Below are 24,456 nucleotides of genomic sequence, written 5' to 3' on the forward strand. Positions count from 1 at the left end.
TTTTAGTCCTCATTATCGCTCGAATCAATTATTTTTTCACTCAAACCTCAATGTCAAAAATTATATAAATGTGAGTAAGAATTATGTATAAAGAAATGCTCGTATAAGGTAGAGATACTTGAATGGGACAGGAATGACATCGATTACCTGTCAATTGATATCATATAGATATAAGGAGATGTGGTATGAGTGGCAATGAGATAACTCTCCTCCCAAGTCACAATTTGGAAAGGTAAATCAGTATAGCTCAGGTTTGCTCACAACAAATAGAAAGCTATAAAGGACCCTTTAATTGAATAGTCTAAAACCATTCCAACGGGAAAACCATCGGTCGAATCTTTACGAAAAAACAGAAGATACATACTTATGAACTACATCAACCAACTACTGAATATTTAATTCCCGACTTGGGACCAGTGCAAACAAAATAAGCCACTTAAACGTTTTAATATACACCAACCTTCATTCTTCTTCAAAACAATAGTGTCGCATCAAAACAAAAATAGACACACTATTAAATATCAAATGAAATGGCTGAACTCAAACAAAAGGTATATTAAAACAAGTGATAATACACTAAACGAATAAAATTGAACTATGATACCATGAAAATACAAAATCAATGAAATAAAAAAATTAAGTTAACAGTAGTACACCGCTGTGAGATATTAAACATTTACAAAACAAACCAATAACCTTAAATAAAAGTCCGTTAATACAAAAATATACCCAGGTAAATGAAAGTAATAAAGTATTAGGTACACCGTTAAAATGGAGAAAGGATATATCTTTGCCGCAATTGTATTGTTGTCTTATTAATATTTGATTAATATTAAGATCCATTTTGATACACCGGTTTGTGTCGAAAAAGTTCGTACTCTCGAGTGAAATAATAGTGGTACAGATATACGATAAAATTTCAGTTTGATACATCGGTAATTATGTTAAACATGCTGGAGGATTGATAAGTGTGATAATCTACGATATTTTCCGATGTATTTCGTTTTAACAGCTGCACGAACACAATGTTGTACATGTAAAGCCAGCTTTGTAACACTTATATCTACCAGAACAAGTTTTTTTGCAGCAACATTTGTGTAACTACTGACAAGATTGTGTCCAATAAGGGTATCCACATTCCATCGGCGTTCTCCTTAACCAATCCTCAATCACCAGGACTAGGTAGATGTTAAATTTGTATGACTGCCTGTCCCCATACATAGCCACCTTGGTATGTAGCTCGTTTGATATGCTCAAGCAGTGCAACTCTAGTTGGTGGTATGGTGTCATTCAAGTCTGGATTCGTTGATGTCAAATGTTGTTGTAGTTTTGTCGTACATAACAACAAAAAATGCCTCTATCAACTCCATATCACCGTCACTGACCGATACAGGCTTCTTTTTTAATAGTTCAAAAACCTCGGTTACATTATCAAATACTTCCCACGTCTGCCATGCCGATTTCTTCCGCTTTCCATGAAAAGCGGAGACCGTGTCACATCCAGTAAATGCATGAAAAAATGCAAAGCTTCTGATTTAGGACCAAGAGCATGATTCATTTCGTGAATCGGAAGCCATCTAAGGTCTTTTCCCTTTCCAAAGGCAACCCCAAAATTTTCTACTTGAAGTGTTTTGAAAGAGACATCGCCAAAACCACTACATCCGTGTCTGAGCTGATTATCAGTGAAAACTTATACCCTTTTTCAGCTGCACTTTTGACATGAACAAATATCCTTGTGTCTGCTTCTTCGTGATTACACGGACTGAGATCATCATGGTCATTATCAGAATTTGTCATAATAATTTCGCCTTTTGTCACAAAAATAATCTTGTCAGATTGAATCGAGCAAATTTTGTCGGCAAGGAAATAAAACAATTCCGCTACGTTTTCGTCCACTCGAACGAAGCTTGACCAAGCTTTCGGAGTCTTACTGATGCCGACAACTTTCCTCCTGGATCAAACACCCATCGCTTTACGTGTTTGTGCTTTTACACCTTTTTCTATGTAAATATCATAGATACCATCTACTCTGGCATATTTTGAAGTAAGGTGGATTATGTTCGGCAAAATCCCATCTTTTGTGTTTTCAGCAAAAGTGTATGTTCCACGCGGTGGTTTTGAATTCACCATAGCCGCACCATCAACAACTACTATTACTGTCTGAGGTTCTTCTCTTGGTAAATCGCCCTTAGCGTCTAATTTTTCCACTTTGAGACAAAGATGGAGGAAATTTCTGATTTTCGTGGCTGAAAAACTCTTCCAAGTCACATTGTCTGCTTTGACAGGATATGAAAAGCCTTGAAAACAAACTGCAATCTTCTCGGGCGAGGTTAAGCTTGTTTTTTGTTTCACATGAACTTTTCTATGTTTGGCCACTGAACAACCGAAACTTTTTTTCTTGATAGGCTTATAAATGCTTGCTGTGTTTTGCATTTTGTTTCTAATCAGCAGACTGATTGCATCAAATTTGGTTAATTTGTGACAGTTTCATTGTGCCTGCTTGTACACTATCTTTACTGTCTATCTTGTAAATATCTTTAGAATCTTCAAGAAATAGATTTCCATAATCATTCATGACAAATAGAGATTCCGGTCCCATGGAAGGATGATTTTGATGTTATTGAGTTTGAGTTGTGACCTCTGTTGTCGACTGCAGCTAAGGTAAACACTTTGCCCTTTTATAAAGGCGGGCATACCACACCTTCATTTCAATAACGTTCAACAACAACGTCACCTAGTTGAGTTGATATTTCCAGTAACCGATCGTAAGAAGTACATAACCCATGTTGAAATAATAATTATAATCACAAGCAAACGATATATCTTTTTCCAAACATAAAAAGTACATCTCTGCCCTTTGTGTGTGCTTCTAATTTTTGCATCTTTTGCAAGCTTGTCCTTGAGTCAAGTAGAATGTACCTGTGCCGGAGGAGAACCAAGCTGTGCCAATCTTTCTTCGTACAGATGTGTCAGGTCTGCTAATCGAGTTTCAAAAATGTATGTGACCAGCTCAGCTAATGCAGTTTCTTTTATTATAGTTTTACTCCTATGTGCAACTGCTTTCGATCTCTGTTTGTTTCTTCTTTGATCTCTCTCTTTGTTATATACAGCTGCGAGACAAAGACGGGCGATACTTCATCTCTTGTGCTATAACATCACCATAATTAGCTTTGTCAACAGCTGTTTATCCTGAAGAGTTGTTGCACAATCCAATAGTTTTTGTTTTAGTTTCATTGTCATTGCCTCTCTTAAGACATATAATGGTGACTCTTTATCACAAATGACGCACATTTTCAACTGGACTTTGTTGTTGATCTTTAGAACGAGGAGTACACCTAAACAGTTTAGGAGACGTACAATCACTAGAACTTCCAGATGGTATCGGTGACATATTGCGTTTCTGTGCTCTCTCAAGTTTAGTATTATTGAACTTTATCCTACACCAATTATGGTACTTGGCATTTTCTTTTTTCATTGTGATTTCAATACCCTCTCCGTGGTTTAATCGCCGAATATCAAGAAGGATAGGGAGAGCATTTCAATCACGAAAAGGAGGGATATTATTGCCTAACATTGTATATCCTTCGTCTGACGATTTCAGTAGGTCTGTTATGACCTCCTAATACAAACAACATTTCGTCAAATTAGTTTCCAACTATCTACTGAAGAAGCTGATAAGCGAATTCTTTTCGCCATTTCAAAACCTAAGTAACTATAATATAAACAAAAGTAATCAACAATGAACTGATAGAACAATAACGCAAATCTTATCTGAGCAATAAATAAATGCAACAGCAGAAAAGAACCGAGTGAAACTAATCAACTATTAGAGAAGTGCACGAAGAGTATGTGTCTATAACTTGAATACATTTACCCAACATAGAGAAACGTCACAGGTAAAATTCTCGAAATTGTATAATATTCAAGATTACTTTTCTAATTATGTTATTTGATGTATTATAACAACATTATTATTATAGAATTGTGTTAGTAATGGGATAGAATTCCTTCAAATCAATATCCGATCAGAATTGAAAATAAAACGTCGTAACTAAAAAAGAGAACGGTGGATAGACAAGTACCGAGCCACGTCTTATAACAATGAGAAAACACACTCTCAAAAGATTAACTTGAATAAAATTGCGCCCTCTATTGGCAAATAACCTATCGTACCTAATTTAGCAAGCGAAGATTAGTCGAAGATTTGTGGAATATAACGACTGACATTTTTCGGGTTATAAAACAGTCATATTCGGAATATTAAAAAAAATCAGGAGTGGGTAATCGACCGATATTTGACCGAATGTGATACTTAATCTTATATTACAATGATTTACTCCATTTTTTAACATTTTGGATACAATACAAGCAAAACAAACCATAAATTTGAAGTCTTTTTCCTGTGAAGACCTCATTTTCGAAAATCCAAGATGGCCGCCATGATCGGATGATTTTTTTTCGAGGCTACCCCCCTAATATGATTACATACACCTAAAGGCATGTTCTTACAAAGTTTCATGCTTGTATCACAATTTGCATGATTTTTGTGGTAAGCTGCTTAACTAATATATATCTTGTCAGACAAGAGGTGGCGACTTGGAAGACTTCTTTGCCCATGAAAACAATATAAATCCGCCAGCATTGAGCCAGCATGGGAAAATGCGTCTTGGAATCAAATCAGATCTTCTCAGAAAGTGTTTGGAACCATTGACAACAACGACATGTGACGCTCCTGAGGTGGATGCTTTAGTTATTGACGATGCCGTAATTCTGGATATGCTTAAACCATCAACATCTCGTACCTTTGACGATTAGGCTGATTTGATATTCTGTCCTTATATTTGAAAACAACTTGAAACTGTAGCAAGAGTGGATGTAGTCTGGGATGTGTACATCGACAATAGCATGGAGGCTGCCACCAGAAGCAAACGAGGGAAGGTCAAAATAAAATTCCTCAAAATTGGCAAAGTTTTTTGAGAGATGATGACAATAAAAAGGGACTTTTTAGTTTTCTTTCTCAGCATCTTGCTCAACAACATTTTGCAGAAATGATAGTTGTAGCAACAAATGATCAAGATGTGTTATGTTATCAACCACGTGATGATGTTTTAAATTTAGCACCATGTTCACATGAAGAGGCTGACACTAGAATCATGGTGCATGTGTCGGGTGAACCATGGACTTAAACGAGTCATAATTCAAACAATTGATACGGATGTTGCTGTCATTGCTGTGTCACTATTTCGTGAAATTGGGACAGACGAACTATGGCTAGCGTTTGGGAGTGGAAAAAGCTTCAAATATATATCCAGTCATGAACTTTCAAATGCACTAGGCATAGAGATATCACACATACTTCCTGTGTGCCATGCCTTTACCGGTTGTGATACCGTCTCTTCGTTTGCTGGAAAAGGAAAAAAGACTGCGTGGGAGACATGGATGATATTTGAAGATGTTACTTTAGCATTCCGAATAATGATTGATCAACCTACATCACCCGATATGGATTTAATAATGGCATTGATAGAACGATACGTGGTTTTAATGTACGATCGAACGAACACATCAGATAAGGTTAATGAAGCAAGAAAACAACTGTTTGCGCAAAAGGGAAGACTAATTAAGGCTATCCACCGACTCAGTCTAGTCTTATCCATCATGCTAAACGTGCAATGTTCCAAGGCGGCTGTGTATAGGGATCGAGCTTGGAATTGGTTCCATTACCACCTAGTATAGGCGCTTATAGATGGAAAAGGGACAAAGATATTCAATGGGAACCATTTTGGACTGCACTTTCTGAGGCATCGTCATCTTTTCAGGAGCTTGTGCATTGCGGATGTAAAAAAGGCTGCGGTGGTCGTTGTAAATATGGGAAATCAGGTGTCCCGTATGGAACGCCGGAACTGTCTTATAGTGTAAATATTTGATGTGTTCTGTCGCTTTGCCGTTACGTCCTGTTATTTCTTCTTTATGTTATGTGCAAATGCCTTTATATCCTGACACGGCATCTCTGTGTTATGTCAAATTAGTCATTTGTTTGGTCAAACAATTGTATGATATGTATTGCTAAACTTTGTTCTGTAAAATGTGCATTACGTTATGCTGTAACTACTATATATTCTGTGAATACTTCGCACTTTATGATCAACCACCTTTACATTCTCTCATATTTTATCTATGTTATGTCTATTCTTCTTTTACGCAAGTCAGTTAATAATTGCGGCCTGTCTCGAGTGTAATTGTTATGTCAAATGTTTTAAACGTTTTGTTTTGATACACCTTTGTTTTATGTAAATCTCATGATATTATAGTCTTTTGGCGTTATGTTGTGTTTATACATATGTATCTACAGTGAAAAACATAATACATGTACATCATGGTATAATTCATATGCGTTTTGCCGTACAGCTGATACTCTCTGTGAGCATTCATTTATACGTCATGTGCAAATGGTTTTTACATTATGTGCAAACAACAAATACGTTTTGTGCAAACCTCGTTTACCTTATGTGCAAACATTGTTCACCCTATGTGCAAACATCGTTTACCTTATGTGCAAACACCTATTACGTTATCAGCAAATACATGTTGTTGTACCTATTAAGTTATGTATAAAAACTTCATCGTTATGTGCAAATACCGCTTACATTATTTGCAAACACCATGAAAGTTACGTGCAAATGCCTATTACATTATGTCCAAACATCAGTTACGTTAGGTGCACACACCTATTACGTTATGTCTAAACACCTATTACGCGGTACCTCGAATTACCGAATAACAGTGTTATTATCCGAATAACTCATGTAATTGCCGAATAACTCTTCAAATATCAATATTAACACATTTAAGTGACTTTTAAACATACATTATTGAATTGATTGATTGATTGATTGTTGGTTGCTTAACGTCCAGTGGCAAATATTTCATGCATATTCAGGACGAGAACAAGTTCACAATAAATGAAATATGTAGGTTGGTTTAATAGAGGCCATCTGGGATGATGGTCGGGGAAATTTGGACTGCCACTGGAAAATGAGGGTATATTGGATAAAGACAGAAATTTAGCCTTGCAACAGGCCACCTACGGACCCCTCAAAGAGTTGTTGCAAGGGTTCTTAACGTGCAAAGAGCGTGGCATTCTCTGTACACGAGGCATCGAATTTAACGTCCCCTTCTGACCGGACGTGACTGCGAACTTGATACATCCCGCACAGCCAAACGGACGCCCCACTTCGGCAAGCGTTTTACTGCCGGTCGGGAGAAGACCAAGCGACCATATTTCTATTCCCCAGTCCATAATATATATATTTTTTTTTTTTTTTTTTTTTAGGGGGTATGTGCAAACACCTATTACGTTCTGGTAAACGCTTTTTTGACACAGATTAAAACAAAACGCATCAGTGATATACACTTTGAAACTATAAGTTTTAGCTTACTAAAAAGCTCTGAACTAGTTCGCTGTATTCTTTATCCGACGTAGTCGGTAAAGTTTCTGTTTGTGCCCTTCGAACTTAAGGACGCTTAACTATGGCACCAGAATACGCATGCTCGAAAATCCTTTCTGTGATTGGACAAAATTATCTCATGGTGGATGATTTGGTTGTGTTTGAAAACACGTCTCGTTATTTATATCGTGATGGAAAGCAAGTGAAAAACTATAAATATTTGAACTAGATCTTACAAAGATTTATATTTTTTATTAAAATAATTGTTTCTCCAATAGCTCTTTGCATCAATGACAGCTGTTTATTCGGGATAATTATATTTTTTTTAATGTAAACTTTGTTGTACGAACGTACGTGACTTTTAGAACGCACCTACGCATGTGAGATTTCCGCGGGTTTTTTGGTAAATGTAAACACAATGATACGAGGACCAAGAATACTGAACACAAATATTTTTTTTAGGTGTCATCACAATATTCTTATATATTATTACCCTAGTATAACCATACTTAATATAGAATTTATTGTAGTTACATTCAGATGGAGATTTAATTAAAGAGGTCCTGCATCATTAAGTCATTGTGCTTCTGAAGGTTATCGAAATGATAGTTTTAAACATAATTATACTCAAATTTAAAAAGGTCGGATATCTTTTTTAAAAGATAGTTCTTGTTCAAGGTAATGTCCGCGGCAACCTAGCGTAGTTTTGAATAGTCAACGAAACAAAAAACGCAGTGCCATAAAAACACACAGAACAAGCGCACAACTTAGTCGATTGTCGGTGCATATATTGTGCTACATATATAGAGAGATACTTTTTAAACTACGATTTGATTTATCTATATGTTACTGATTTTTCAGATTATTTTTATCATTCTATGATATTGATAAATGTTGCCCTCAACCCGGAACAGATTGAATGTTTTTATTTTTACTCGCAAATTTTAAATTAAGTGCACCACTTGCAAGTTTAAACGAGTAAAACTTGGGTGTGTAATTGCACGAGCATTTTTTGTTTGCGTTTCTATCTTATAGCATTAAAGAGTCTTCTTTAGAATTTACGGACGAAGAATGTTTCATATGATGCTCCCAATGTTTCTTTAAAACGATACGAATATATAACTGTAAAAACTAAGAAAAAACTTACACTTTTCAGAAAATACACTAGACCGGGTAACATGTTGAATTACTTTAGAGAACTTTAAGACAAATTCGCTAGACATCAGTTCCGTGCATAGTGGCAAAATGCACAATTTATATGTTTGAAAGGAAAGTTATTATCTATACAATATTAGCACTGTAATATAATTCATGACTATTCCAAAAAGTACGGTTGCAAACTTATCTTCAGCGCAACGAGATATTTATGTAAGTGTCTTTCATTTATCGACATAGAGGTAGACGGAGTAGAAAGTTTGCCGGATATTTCATGTACTATTACTTTATATTATCGGTTCAGTATACATGTAAGTCACGCAATTGGTTTGGAATGTTACTAAACCGACATTTGTTTCAAACACGGATATATAATTTTTATTCAAAAATAATATTTCGAAACTTCGTGAAAGGGTCATTAGGACGCAGCCGGGGGCTTTTTCAAGGAGACAAGATTTTTTTTCGCGGGAACGAAATAATACAATCTGTGGTAGATTTTTTTCAAATATTGCGGAAAACATTTGAACGACACTAAGTTACTGTATTTACATATTGTTTTCAAGGCCTTTTATTGTTGACTATGTCGTATTGGCTTTGTTCATTGTTGAAGGCCGTTCGTTGACTTAAAATTGTAAATTTCTGTGTCATTTTGGTCTCTTGTGGAGAGTAGTCTCATTGGCAGTCATACTACGTCTCCTTTTTTTTATCAACTTATTTTCCGTTCACATATTCTGTAAAGAAATGAGAGTGCATTTTGCTTTGTAGTTTTTGTTTGCTTCGAATAACAGGGCAGAACTCGGGAGTATAGATCGTGAGACAATATCTTTTAAATCGTTCCTAATATCAATAGTCTTTATCAATTTTTTTTCTTCTTTGAAAGGTGCTTATTTGACAGTAACGTACGTCATGTTATTCTTGTGAAAACTATTTGTTTGGTACTTTCAAAGACTGCATAAATATTCCATTTGAAGTATAAGGCCACCATACCGACAATTGTCGAGAACAACTAAAGCCGTTATTGAGGTCCCGCAGAAGATGTGGTATGATTGCCAATGAGACAATTAACTCTCCACAAGAGACCAAAATAACACAGACATTAATAATTATAGGTCACCGTACGGCCTTCAACAATGAGTAAAGCCCATGCCGCATAGTCAGCTATAAGAGGCCCGCAATGACAATGTAAAACAATTCAAACTGGAAAACTAAGAGCTGTATTTTATTTAAAATGAACGAAATACAAATATGTCACACACAAACAACTGACAACCACTGAATTACGAGCTCCTGACTACATGGACTAGGGACAGGCACACACATACATAGTGTGGCAGGGTTAAACATGTTAGCAGGATCCAAACCCTCCCCTAACCAGACAGGTACATTAACTTTACTTATTCTAGAAGTATTTTTGTAGCGTCTAAACCATGAAAAAAGTCCGATTTTAGCGATAACGTATGTTACGCTTATAGACACGAACATCGCTCGTAACGTCTACATATTGCAGATTAGCAATGCAAGTAAAGACGTATTAATGATTGATATTTCAATTTTCAATTTCAGTGTGTAATATGCATAATAAAACGACCATGGATTAATTACATTTGATCTGAAATGTAATACACATAGTCAATTTTCCGGCATTTGATGGTTTAATATCCTCAGAAGAGAACAGTCTGTAAATATTCATCTCATGTAAGCCAATAGTTGTTGCTGAATTTCAGCCACATCATGAAGCAAACAAACATAATTTATATGTGAAAAGTAATTATTTCAAGATAGCGTGTATGTCGACTGAAACTAAAAGGTCCGCCCTGTTATTCGAAGCAAAAAAAAGCTACATGTAAAAAACAAAATGCAACCTCATTTCTTTACGGAAAATGTGATAAATATCCCGTAATATTCATTGAATTTAAGACTCTCCGTTCGGAAAATAAGTTTATGTTTCTAATTTATACGACGATATTCGTTGAAATATTGAACAAATAGATAAATCCATATCAACAACTGTGGAATAATGTATTGATTATAAATGTACTTTGTCGGTAAACGTGAAATTTATTTGTACGAGCTTTAGAAACAGGACGAAAAGCGAGCCATAAGGGGATCTATTGTTATTTATTTCCATGTCATTTGGTATTTCGTGGAGAATTGTCTAATTGGCATTCACACCACATCCTTTTTAAAAGATAGTTAGTATTTTCTGAAATTCAAAGGAAAAATTAGGTTATGATGACCATTTTAGCAACGAAATTATCTATTTATTCTTATAGGCAACAAAAGAAACGATATGTACATCACTTATAAAAAAAAAATAGAAGAAAACAATAACAATTTACTAAATTATGTATTTTTTTGTATCGTTCTTGATGACACGATTCGAAAAGTTACCGGACGAAATACGGATAAATGAAAGTCACTATTTGGAGTTTCAAGTTGCGGAATTTAATTTTGAGTATGGCCAGTGAAGGTTGAACAAGGCTGATAACCCTTTCTTTCAGATTAATATATGTATGCGTCATTTTTGTGGATTACAGGATAAGGCAGTTTTTAATATGAAGGAAAACAGTTTTTTTTTACAGAAAATGCAGCTTTTTGTTACACCCGTCTACCTGTCTGATCGAAAGTCGGACCAAATTTTTCCAACATCCCTGTGAGTTTTTAAAAAAATTGTCAGATAAGAGGGGCGGATCACCTGAAGTGTGCGTTATGCAACCATAACGCACACTTTTAATGTGGAGCAAAATAATTTCCCATAAAACTAAATACATAGTACATGTATGTATATAGCCTTTTTACACCATTCAATATAATTATTTCATAACGCACAACTTTTAATGTGGTTTGCATAACGCACACTTTTAATGTGGAGCAAAATAATTTCCCATAAAACTAAATACATAGTATGTATAAAGCCTTTTTACAGCATTCAATATAATTATTTCATAACGCACAACTTTTATTGTGGTTTGCATAACGCACACTTTTAATGTGGAGCAAAATAATTTCCCAAAAAACTAAATACATAGTATGTATATAGCCTTTTTACACCATTCAATATAATTATGAAAATCCACAGTTTGTTAAAAAGGTCAAAATTTTAATTTTCTTCATTTTCAAAATGCATATCATTGATGCGTTTTATTTAAATCTGTGTCAAAAAGCGTTTACCAGAACGTCAAAGGTGTTTGCACATAACGTAATAGGTGTTTGAACATAAAGTAATAGGTGCTTGCACCTAACGTAATAGATGTTTTGACATAATGTAATAGGCATTTGCACATAACTTACATGGTGTTTGCACATAATTTAAGCGGTGTTTGCACATAACGTTATAGGTGTTTGCACATTACGTAATAGGTGTTTGGGCATAATGTAATAGGCATTTGCACATAGCTCACATGGTGTTTGCACATAATGTAAGCGGTATTTGCACATAACGTAATAGGTGTTTGCATATAACGTAATAGATGTTTGGACATAATGTAATAGGTATTTGCACGTAAGGGGACGACCATTTGATATTCTGGGGGGGGGCAGGAGGAATTTTTTTTGATCGGTTATTTATTTTTGTAAACTGAGAGGACAGATTATTCATTTTCTGCACTATTGAAGCAAGATTTTTCATTTTCATTAAAGCAAGGGACTGATTATTCATTTTCACAATTATATTCATGATATTCGAAAACATACAATTTTTTAAATATTTGTTAATTATGAATAATACATGTAGAGTCAAGTCATAATGTACCATTAAATCAGAAAAGATCATTATCCCCTGCAGACATTTTAAGATTCAAGATTTCATTCATAACCTCAGACACATGTCACATACATTTTGTACTTGTGTACAAGGGGACAGTATAAAACATTTTAAGATAATACATAGCGATACAGGACAAACAAAACACAAATTCATAGTAATGATTATATTATAAAAGACAATTAGTATAATTAGATTAAGAAGTTTATAATTTTCTTCACGAAATAATAAATCATTTATATTCCCAAGCAATATACTAGTATTGCATACATACGTAGTATTAAAGTTAATTTAGTTTGGTTTTACCTGGCCTGTTTGATAAATATTGTTAACGATATTTTGCCGAGCGGAGCGAGGCAAAACATTTTTTGAAGGGTTTTGGAACCGCTGAAGGCCCACGAAGCTACAGACCTGCCTATTTTCAATACATTGCAAGTCAGGTAATTTATTTTCAAACTACCACAGAACAAACCATTCATTTTTGTGATTATCAAGGCTGAGTTATTTATTTTCAAAATCCTCCTGCCCCCCCCCCCCCCCCCCCCCAGAATATCAAATGGTCGTCCCCTAACTTACATGGTGTTTGCACATAAGGTAAACAATGTTTGTACATAACGTAAACGAGGTTTGCACAACACGTATTAGTTGTTTGCACATAATGTAAAAGGCATTTGCACATGACGCAATGATTGCTCACAGAGAGTCCTTACTCTACGGCAAAACGCATATGAATTATACCATGATGTATTATGTGTTTCACTAGAGATACATCTGAATAAACACAACATAACGCCAAAAGACTATAATATCATGAGATTTACAAAGAAGAAAGGTGTATCACGACAAAACGTTTAGAACATTTGACATAACAATAATACTTGAGACAGGACGCAATTATTAACTGACCTACGTAAAAGAAGAATAGACACAACCTAGATCAAATATGAGAGAATGTAAAGGTGGTTGATCATAAAGTTCCGAAGTATTCACAGAATATATAGTAGTTACAGCATAATGTAATGCATATTTTACACAACAAAGTTTAGCAATGACATATCATATATTTGTTTGACCAAACAAATTTCTAATTTGACATAATACAGAGATGCCGTGTCAGGACATAAAGGCATCTGCACATAACATAAAGAAGAAATGACAGGACGTAAAGGAAAAGCGACATAACACATTAAATATTTACACTATAAGACAGTTCCGGCGTTCCATAGTCCCGTGTACTGCTTTGTGGTGATTGTGAATAGAAATCAATGTGTTGCCGCCGTATTATTGATAAATTTCGTCCCTCTTTTAGATATAGTGAATAACTGGGATTGAGGATAACTAAAGGTCAAAGTTGAATGACTAGCACAAAAAAATGTTTAAACATTTAAAAAAAAAAAAAAAAAAAAAAAATCTTCATATTTCGATGTCCGCCATATTGGATTTCACCGGAAGTTGGGATTTTATAGACATGTGGCCTATATATTGTATCCAAGAGAGGCACCAAAGAAAGGTTCCTGTACATTATGATGATAGTAGCAGTACATTCAAATACACTTTAATTATCCTCCCAAATAAATAGGCTTACATTATAACAATGTCCGCCATATTAATTTTTACCGGAAGTAGGGCTTCCAAAGACTTACAATCTCTTATTGTATTCAAAAGTAGCACATAACCATTGTTCGTGCCAAATATAATTATAGTAGCATGGTTTTAACACCTTTTCACATACACGCCTTCGAAATTGGGCTGATTTAAGTATACTGTCCGCCATTTTGAATTTTACAAATGCCTCCCTTTCTGAAATTAAAGAGTAATACTAGCGGAATGTTTGTGCCAAGTTTCATGCTTGTAACACGTTGTGCATAATTGTTCATGAAGCCGCCATACTATATGTGATTCTTTAAAACTTAAACATTTTGGAATTTTGTAATCGCAAATTTGGTAGTTGAAATTGTGCGAGGCTAGGAATTAACACACTATATCATTGTTTGATATGAATCTTTCAACTTTAAGAAAAATATTGTTTACAGCTTTAAGGTGGTATGGGAGTCTAAAAAATGATAGAATTTGTTCATACTTTGCCAAAACGTAGTATCTATTAATACATGTCGAAAAATATAATAAAAATGATAGGTCACCGCGCATGTTCTCAAGCTACAGGACGGGACAAAATGATACATTTTGTATGGAATATACAGGAAAAAAAAACATTTTGTGATTTAAATTAAACAAAATGATAGAATTGTTAAATACGTCAGGAAAAGATAGCTTTCAGACACTGCTTTGAAAATATCAAAAGAAAAGATAAAGTCAACTTGCGTTTATTCCGGCTAAAATACAAAATAGGAAAAACCATGTAGAATTCTCCCAAAAATGCACTGTTTTAAAGTCAACTCCCCTTAAAATGCAAATTTGAAAAATAAACTTAAATCAACCAAATATAGTGAACATTTGCAAATATATTAATATCAATAAGTTATGTTCTTATACATTGGTTCTTATAAATGTAAATTCACATTAAATATCTGCATTCCTGCATCAAATTTTGCTAACTTGATGAACAATTTTGGACCAATTCAAGATGGATGGAGGAAGACACCCATACAACCTGAACATTGTTTTAATTATTCAAATCAGTTTGAATGAAATTAATATCGAAATAAGAAAATAACCTTACTACAGAAATAGCTTAAATTTTACAATGTTTTAGTTTATGTAAAGCTTAGTTGAAAACACTAAAAAAAATAAAGTCACCGTTGTGTTAAAAAATTCAGTTTTAACGACAAAAATGCCACCAAATGGAGATAATTTTTAGGTTTTTTAAAGATATAAACATTTTAAAAGTCACCTGGGGCCAAACCAAATCGATTTTTTTTGTTGATTTTTGTACCATATCATAAAGTCATAACTAATAGTGTAATAAATAAAATAGGTAATGAAAATACAAATGTTCAATTGTTTGCTGAAATTTTTGTACCTGCGAACCTCCTTAACCTGATATTTAATAAAGTTTGTGTTATAAATTGAGATAATAACTAACGTGTGATAACGAACATCAATACATATAGGACATCCTAATTACATTAACTCTACAGATGGCGTATTTGTATTCATTGAACCATACAATACTCAATGTGTTCAATATAATAAGATTATCATAATAAGGGTCAAATAGACATTAATAAAGAACAAAGTTGGGATACTATCAAATAGATAATTTGTATATAATTAGGTGAACGTGTCCACACTATGCCTAATCCGTACTCAAATATTAACAAATATTTCAGTAATAGTTATCCAATGAGACCGCAGTGTGTCAGTGTAAGATCATCCTGATGGACTGAGGTCACATGGTGGTCTAACACTGACACACCTAGTCCAAATGGGATACCTGTTTGACATCCCAGCTGTTTTAAATAAGACGAAAAAACATTTACAGTTCCTTCATTTTATTTTTTACATATGACTTTGAAAGTTGACAAACACTGTCGGTACAATGCATATTGGTACTGATTAAAGTGTTTAAAAGATACTTATATCAGTATGTATTCCGTTATTGCGTTTTAAGTTAAATTATGATTTAATTTACGTATCATGTAACAATGTGTCAATACTGTGGTCATGTCCATATTACAATTTTTTGGTCCACACACAAGTCAACCAGGAATGACAACCGCACCTGATTTTGCAGTTGCGTTGATATTGAAAACAATGATCACTTTGTTTGTTTCAATTTCACGATCTGTTTGTTATTTTAAAGAATAATCATATTACGCTTAATCATTCAACAAGTATCCTTTGGACCTTCGTAATCTTAATGACAAAAAGATGATATACAGCTTTAGACCAAAACTACTATGCATAATTTGAGCTCATATATGAACACATATTTTAGAATTCATATGTTTTAATGTGTAAATGCTTTAAATGCAATTCATGTTGAAGGTAGGTAAAGAAATAACGTCTTTTTTTGGTAAACATGAATACTTAGAAATGACAAAGTCATTAAATAATACAGCTGTACAACTATTTGACACTATTCATAGGTTTGAAGTTGCATATATGTAGATATTGACAATGCAATTTCCCATACCCCATAGAAACTCCTTTTACGGCTAAAACTGTACCACTGTTTCTATGAAGTTCTGAAAAAAAATCTTATCCTAGAATTGAAAGTTTATATGCACTACAATTTTTTCAAAGGTCAAAATATAGGGCTGTGCAGCATATTTTCAACGTTTATATGCCCTGAACTTTTCAGAGTTTAAACTAACACTATTTTTCTTAACTATCCCTACCTCTATTAAATAACGGGTTAGCATAGATGTCAATGTAAACAATATGCAGATGTTTTTTTACTGGTAACATTCCCAAGTTATGTCTCTATGAGTTGGAACACAGAGAGCATAACTGGGAACCATTATGTAAACAAAATTATTTTCTATGAATATTCTAAATCTCCCCAAACGAGGCATGGTTTGAGAAACCGCTGTATTTAAATAGTGCAACCTATTGGTGTATTCAAACATGTAAAACAATAGTTGAATGTCCCTTTGAAGGTAGCCGTAAATTAATATACTAAAGGAAACCATAAAATTCGTTAACAAAAAAACACGATATATAATTTCGTGAAGGCGATTTCTTAATAGTTCATTACCATGTGCATCACCTATGATTTATTCTCAACCACTTAACACATTTAAACTAGTAGTTGGTTAAATAAAATGTTAACGGCTGTCTGCTATTTTTATCCGAAACAAATTTCTACTAAGGTTTATGTATCATCATTTCAATTTTTATTAATGACTTTGAAAATGGTCACTGTAAGCATATTGGTACTGATTAAATTATCTAATATACGTATTTACTTTTTATACAGAATCGAACTCCACTTCATGTCACAACAAACGAGGAAGTTGCTAAAATTTTAATTCAGAATGGAGCCGATGTGAATAGTAAAGATAAAAATGTGAGTATGGTTTGCGTTATAAGTTACATTTTGTTGAGATAATAAGTGCGTGTGATAACAAACATCAATACATATAATTAAATCCTGATTCCATTAACGTATAAGTATATTCAATAATGTGGAAACACTGTGGTAGTGTCCATTTTATAAAATATCTACAGTATCCAAGCAGGAATATAATGGTTACCTATTTTTGCTGTTGTGCTGATATTGAAAAAACATAGCACTTGGTATATTTCAATTTACGATCTCTGTATTATTTAGAATAATTATCCAACAAAAAATCATCCTACATCCTTTATCTTCATGATAAAAAGAGCATACATTGCTTTAGACCAAAGCTACTATGCTGATCCGAGATCAAATATGAACGAATGAAACGTGTTTATCTCTCTCTTCAACTTTTTTCCAGTAATATTGACATACATTTATTTTGAAATATCAAAGGTATCATATTCCATAACTAGGTGTGCGCGTTGTATTCTTAAAAATATTACTGTTCTAGTATGTGTAACTAATATTGTTCTTCAATGGCATAACTACCATGAAAACAATTGAATCATGTATTGGGATTGTATTTTCAGTTTCAGTTTCAACATATACGGTGGCTTTAGCAAGTCGCGTTGCCTCGTGATGCTGACTTCAAAAGATAAAAGTTAGCTTTGTCTCTCCAGGTTCAATTTACGCTCATTAATCTCCAATGTAAAATAACTCTCAGAGCATATATCAAACAAACATGTTCGTATCTGGGCAATACCGGATTTATTAAACGGGTGCCAAGGCGGATTTCAACAGTGCATTTGATCGAGATTGGCTAAAGATTGTTAAATATGACAATGATATGGCGGCATGTATGTTCAACTTCCGGCAGAAATAAATAGCAGGCTCTATACATTTAAAACTTCATAAGATAAATTTGATGTTGGATATGGAATAAGTTGTATTATTTAATTTGTATTTTTTTCTAAAATGTCTCAGTTTTGTTGTACACTCATCTTTATTAAAATGTACAGTGGTTGCTTGTTTCCAAAGCCTTCCGAGTTTGTTCATTCAGTGTGACGAGTGACCTACTTTTTTGTGAGGTTATGTGTGGCTAACAGCTCCTTTCTGTCGAATTCATAATGCCCTTTCCTTCGGCAAGTTTTGCAATGTAAGCCTAGGTAATGTCATTTGTCACGGCATCCCATATGTGGGGACAATTTCTAGATATCTGACTCTTACATAATAAACAACATTATTCAGTTTTACTTTATTCTAAACTTAGCTTATGCTACGTCGTCGATTTGACGTCGACATTGGATACACATGTAATTTTAGATGCAACGGGTCCTGCAGTATTCGCAACAATCGTATCATTTCTCATATATCATATGTTAATTTTATGTTTTATTTTGTACCAATAGTCTATGAACAATAATCATTAGAACAAATAGCGACAAACCGTTCAAGATGTTAAATACATACGCAAACACAAAGGGAAGTTTTGCAAAATAACGTAAAAATAGTCTCATTATTAAGGTATTTATTATATCATCTACTGTGACCGTTGAGGTTGATTGTTCAATGTACATAACACCTTTCACGTGTATATTGGTCCGGATTAAATTATCTAGTAAAACTGTTGTTATTCAATTACAGAATCAAAGTCCTCTCCATACAGTCCGATACAAAGAAATTGCTAAAATCTTAATTGAGAACGGAGCCGACGTTAATAGTAGAGATAAACATGTGAGTATGTTTTTTGATTTGCTTAAAATAATGATAGCTACATGAGACTGAATACTAGTATGATGCTTTGTCTTACCAAAAATAATATTACCATTATAGGTTTTCCTCTTTTACACAGATAACACATTTACAAATGTCATTTTTTTTATAATTTAAATGAATTATTAGCGGACATGATTTTATATATGTATTATTTCTAGTAACTGACGGTAAATGTATTGTTTACCAATATGAGTCTCATTACATTGTTAATTCCCAAATAGGTATCGTTTTCTACATATATACAAAGCAAGCAGGAGTATTAGTTTATTGTAAAAAACAACGTTGCGTGGATTGAAAAAAACATGATAATCCTAATTTTATAACTATTTCTACTTTTCAAAATAATTCAACAAGATTCCTTTAGTCAACCCTTTTCTACACAAAATTAGAGAACCATTGATTATTATCAATATTTAAAACAATTGTCAAACATGACCCAATATAATTTACTGCTGATATATTTATATCATTTACATTTTTACCACATACAAATAATTAATAAATTGGGAAATATAGTTTGATATCATTAGTGTTAGGTATTCAAATACTTCTGATATATCCAACCAAGTAGACCTGCTTCGTTATGCATTATGAAGCTCATTAAAGTCAAATTCAATAAAACCTATTGTATAATACAAACCGTACAGGATGTTAAATGTATACAACATACACAGAGAAGAGTTTGTCATAATAACTTAGATAGAGTCTCATCTATACATACAATTTCGGTTCAATTTTAACATTTGCTACATATACTCTGATGAATGAAAATATGCACTACTATCTGACATTATTAGCTGTATAAAGCTTGACTTCCCAACCAAATATATACAAAAGACAGTATCAACAACAAATGGTGATTATTTCGTGTTTCAATACTGTTTAAACATGTTAAAGGTATCTGCAAAGTTCTCTATTACGAATTCTGTTATAGAAGTAGTTGCTCTTTCTCATAAAGACTTACAGTTAATTTCATAAACCTCCAAATAGTAGTTGTTGACAAGTATTGGATTAAAATAATCCTCCCACGTGATATTGCTGACATCAACAGATTGGTTTGTAGTCATTTGACAACTTAAGCAGCTACTTTCATCCGATGTCGAAATATTCTTTTTTTTTTTTTGCGGTTTATGCTAATTTAGTTACATACACTGAGCTCAGTTCCATTTCACATTTTATTTTTTCGGGACAATTTAAAACTATTTAATAGGGTCGATATTGAACTAACATTTTACTAAGAGCTTGGTTCCAAATACTAATTATAATTAAGGCATTTATGACATCATATAATGTCACCGTTGAGGTAAAACATTGATAACCGTTCAGCGTATATAACACTTTTCACGTGTATATTGGTCCAGAATAAATTGTCTGGTAACAGTGTCGTTATTCAATTACAGAACCAAAGTCCTCTCCATACAGTCAGTAACGAAGAAGTTGCTGAAATTTTAGTTCAGAATGGAGCCGACGTTCACAGTAGAGATGAAAAAGTGAGTATTTATTACGTTGTGAGTAACGAATGGCTTTACATAATGATTACCACATGAGACTGATTGATATGATGGTGCTTTGTCTAATCAACAATAAGATAACCATATATGTTTCCCCCTTTTACACAGATTACTAGTTTACAAATGTCATTTATAAAATAGAAATAAATTAGTAGAGATCATGATTTTGAATATATATCAAGTTTATTGGAGGATTTTATTCTTTTCCAATATGCGTCTCACTACTTTGTTAATTCTCAAATAGGTAACGTATCCTACATCTATATAAAGCTAGCACAATTATTAATTTATTATAAAAAAAAATTGCGTGGATATTGAAAAAAACTCGATAATCATAATTTTATAACTATTTCTACTATTCAAATAATCCAATAAGAGTCCTTTAGTCAACCCTTTTCTTTTAAAAAATTGAAGAACCATTGAAGTTTAACAATATTTTAAGAAAATGTCAGACATGACTCTATAGAAGTATGCTGCTCAAATATTTATTTCCTTTTCATTTTTATCACATACCAATAATAAATAAATTGGGAGTCAGCTTCATTAGAATATATTGTAACAAACCGTACAAGATGTGGAAAACATACACAAAGAAGATACTTACATGTTAGGTTCAATTTTAAAATTTACTACTAATACTGTGGTATATGAAAATATACACTACTGTCTGACAGTATTAGCCGTATAAAGCTTAAGTTCTCAAACCAAATATATACAAAAGACTGTATCAAGAACAAATGGAGATAATTCTGTGTGTCAACACTGTTTAAAGATGGCAAAGTTCTCTATTATAAATCATGTTATGGAAGTAGTTGCTTTTTGTGATAAATGATTACTGTAATGAAAGCAAATTTCGTGAACCTCCAAATAGTAGTTGATGACAATTATTGGATTAAAATAATCCCCCACGTGATATTGCTGACAGCTACAGATTGGTTTGAGGTCATTTGACAACTTTGGCAGCTAATTTCAACCGATGTCGAAATACTCTTTTTTGTGCAGTTATATGTTAATTTAGTTCCATACACTGACCTCAGTCACATTTCACTGTTTATTCGTAAAAATTTAAAACTGTAAAAAAAGTCGATATAAAACTAACTTGTAACTAAGAATTTGATTCCAAATACTAATTATAATTAAGGTATTTATGACATCATCTAGTGTCACCGTTGAGGTAAAACATTGATAACCGTTCAGCGTATATAACACTTTTCACGTTTATATTGGTCCAGAATAAATTGTCTGGTAACAGTGTCGTTATTCAATTACAGAACCAAAGTCCTCTCCATACAGTCAGTAACGAAGAAGTTGCTGAAATTTTAGTTCAGAATGGAGCCGATGTTAACATTAGAGATGAAAATGTGAGTATGTATTGCGTTGTGAGTAATGAATGGCTTGACATAATTATAACCACATGAGACTGATTGTTGTAATGGTGCTTCGTCTAATCAACAATAAGATAACCATATACGTTTACAAATGTCATTTTTATAATAGAAATGAATTAGTAGAGATCATGATTTTGAATATATATCAAGTTTATTGGAGGATTTTTATTCTTTCAAAGAAAAGAGGGACGAAAGATACCAAAGGGACAGTCAAACTCATAAATCTAAAACAAACTGACAACGCCATGGCTAAAAATGAAAAAGACAAACAGAAAAACAATAGTACATGTGACACAACATAGAAAACTAGAGAATAAACAACACGAACCCCACCAAAAACTAGGGGTGATCTCAGGTGCTCCGGAAAGGGTAATCAGATCCTGCTCCACATGCGGCACCCGTCGTGTTGCTTATGTGATTACAAATCCGGTAAATAGTCTAATTCGGTAGGTCAAACTCATGAAAGGGACTGGGATTGTAGTTACGACGTAAGGAACATATCCGATATCATTTGTGAAACGGTTATTTCATAACGATCAACCAACTCGTGATGGCGTCCGTAAAATTTACGAAGGGATGATTTCAACTTCACCAATTGGAACTCTTGGTTTAATAGCTTCCTTGTGAGCAGTAACCATCTATCAAGAAAATCATGATAGGAAATGCAAGCACGGAAATATCGTATCAATTGGGAGATATATACCCCGTATGCAGGTGCTGCTGGAATGTTGCTACTTCGAAATGGAATGTTTACAATTGGAAAGCTGAAATCATCTCTTTTGTGGTAAAGTTTTGTCTTCAACCGACCCTCATTGTCAATTTCTAGATGTAAGTCAAGATATGAAGCCGACTTAATTGTATCTGTAGTATCCAATATGCGTCTCACTACTTTGTTAATTCTCAAATACGTAACTTATCCTACATCTATATAAAGCGTTGTATTCCTAACAAATATAACTGTTCTATTTTGTGTAACTAATATGGTTCTTCAATGGCATAACTACCATGAAAGCAATTGAATCATGTATTGGGGATTGCATTTTCAGTTTCAGTTTCAACATACACGGTAGCTTTAGTAAGTCGATTAGCCTCGTGGTGCTGACTTCAAAAGATAAAAGTTAAGCTTTGTCTCTCCAGGTTCAATTTACGTGCATGAATCTCCGTTGTAAAATAACTTTCAGTGCATATATCAAACAAACATGTTCGTATCTGGGCAATACCGGATTGACTAAACGGGTGCCAAGGCGGATTTCAACAGTGCATTTGATCGAGATTGGCTAAAGATTGTTAAATATGACAATGATATGGCGGCATGTATGTTCAACTTCCGGCAGAAATAAATAGCAGACTCTATACATTTAAAACTTCATAAGATAAATGTGATGTTGGATATGGAATAAGTTGTATTATTTAATTTGTATTTTTTTCTAAATATGTCTCAGTTTTGTAGTACACTCATCTTTATTAACATGTACAGTGGTTGCTTGTTTCCAAAGCCTTCCGAGTTTGTTCATTCTGTGTGACGAGTGACCTACTTTTTTGTGAGGTTCTGTGTGGCTAATAACTCCTTTCTGTCTAATTCAGAATGTCCTTTCCTTTGGCAAGTTTTGCAATGTAAGCCTAGGTAATGTCCTTTGTCACGGCATCCCATATGTGGGGACAATTTCTAGATATCTGACTCATACATAATAAACAACATTATTCAGTTTTACTTTCTTCTAAACTTAGCTTATGCTACGTCGTCGATTTGACGTCGACATTGGATACACATGTAATTTTAGATGTAACGGGTCCAGCAGTATCCGCAACATTCGTATCATTTCTCATATATCATATGTTAATTTATTTTTTTTATTTTGTACCAATAGTCTATGAACAATAATCAATAGAACAAATAGAGACAAACCGTTCAAGATGTTAAATGCACACGCAAACACAATGAGAAGTTTGGCAAAATAACGTAGATATAGTCTCATTATTGAGGTATTTATGATATCATCTACTGTGACCGTTGAGGTTGATTGTTCAATGTACATAACACCTTTCACGTGTATATTGGTCCGGATTAAATTATCTAGTAAAACTGCTGTTACTCAATTACAGAATCAAAGTCCTCTCCATACAGTCCGATACAAAGAAATTGCTAAAATCTTAATTGAGAACGGAGCCGACGTTAATAGTAGAGATAAACATGTGAGTATGTTTTTTGATTTGCTTAAAATAATGATAGCCACATGAGACTGAATACTATTATGATGCTTTGTCTTACCAAAAATAATATTACCATATAGGTTTTCCTCTTTTACACAGATACCACGTTTGCAAATGTCATTTTTTTATAATTTAAATGAATTATTAGCGGACATGATTTTATATATGTATTATTTCTAGTAACTGACGGTAAATGTATTGTTTACCAATATGAGTCTCATTACTTTGTTTATTCCCA

Source organism: Mytilus trossulus, chromosome 5 (assembly GCF_036588685.1).
Source record: "Mytilus trossulus isolate FHL-02 chromosome 5, PNRI_Mtr1.1.1.hap1, whole genome shotgun sequence".
Classification (NCBI taxonomy): domain Eukaryota; kingdom Metazoa; phylum Mollusca; class Bivalvia; order Mytilida; family Mytilidae; genus Mytilus; species Mytilus trossulus.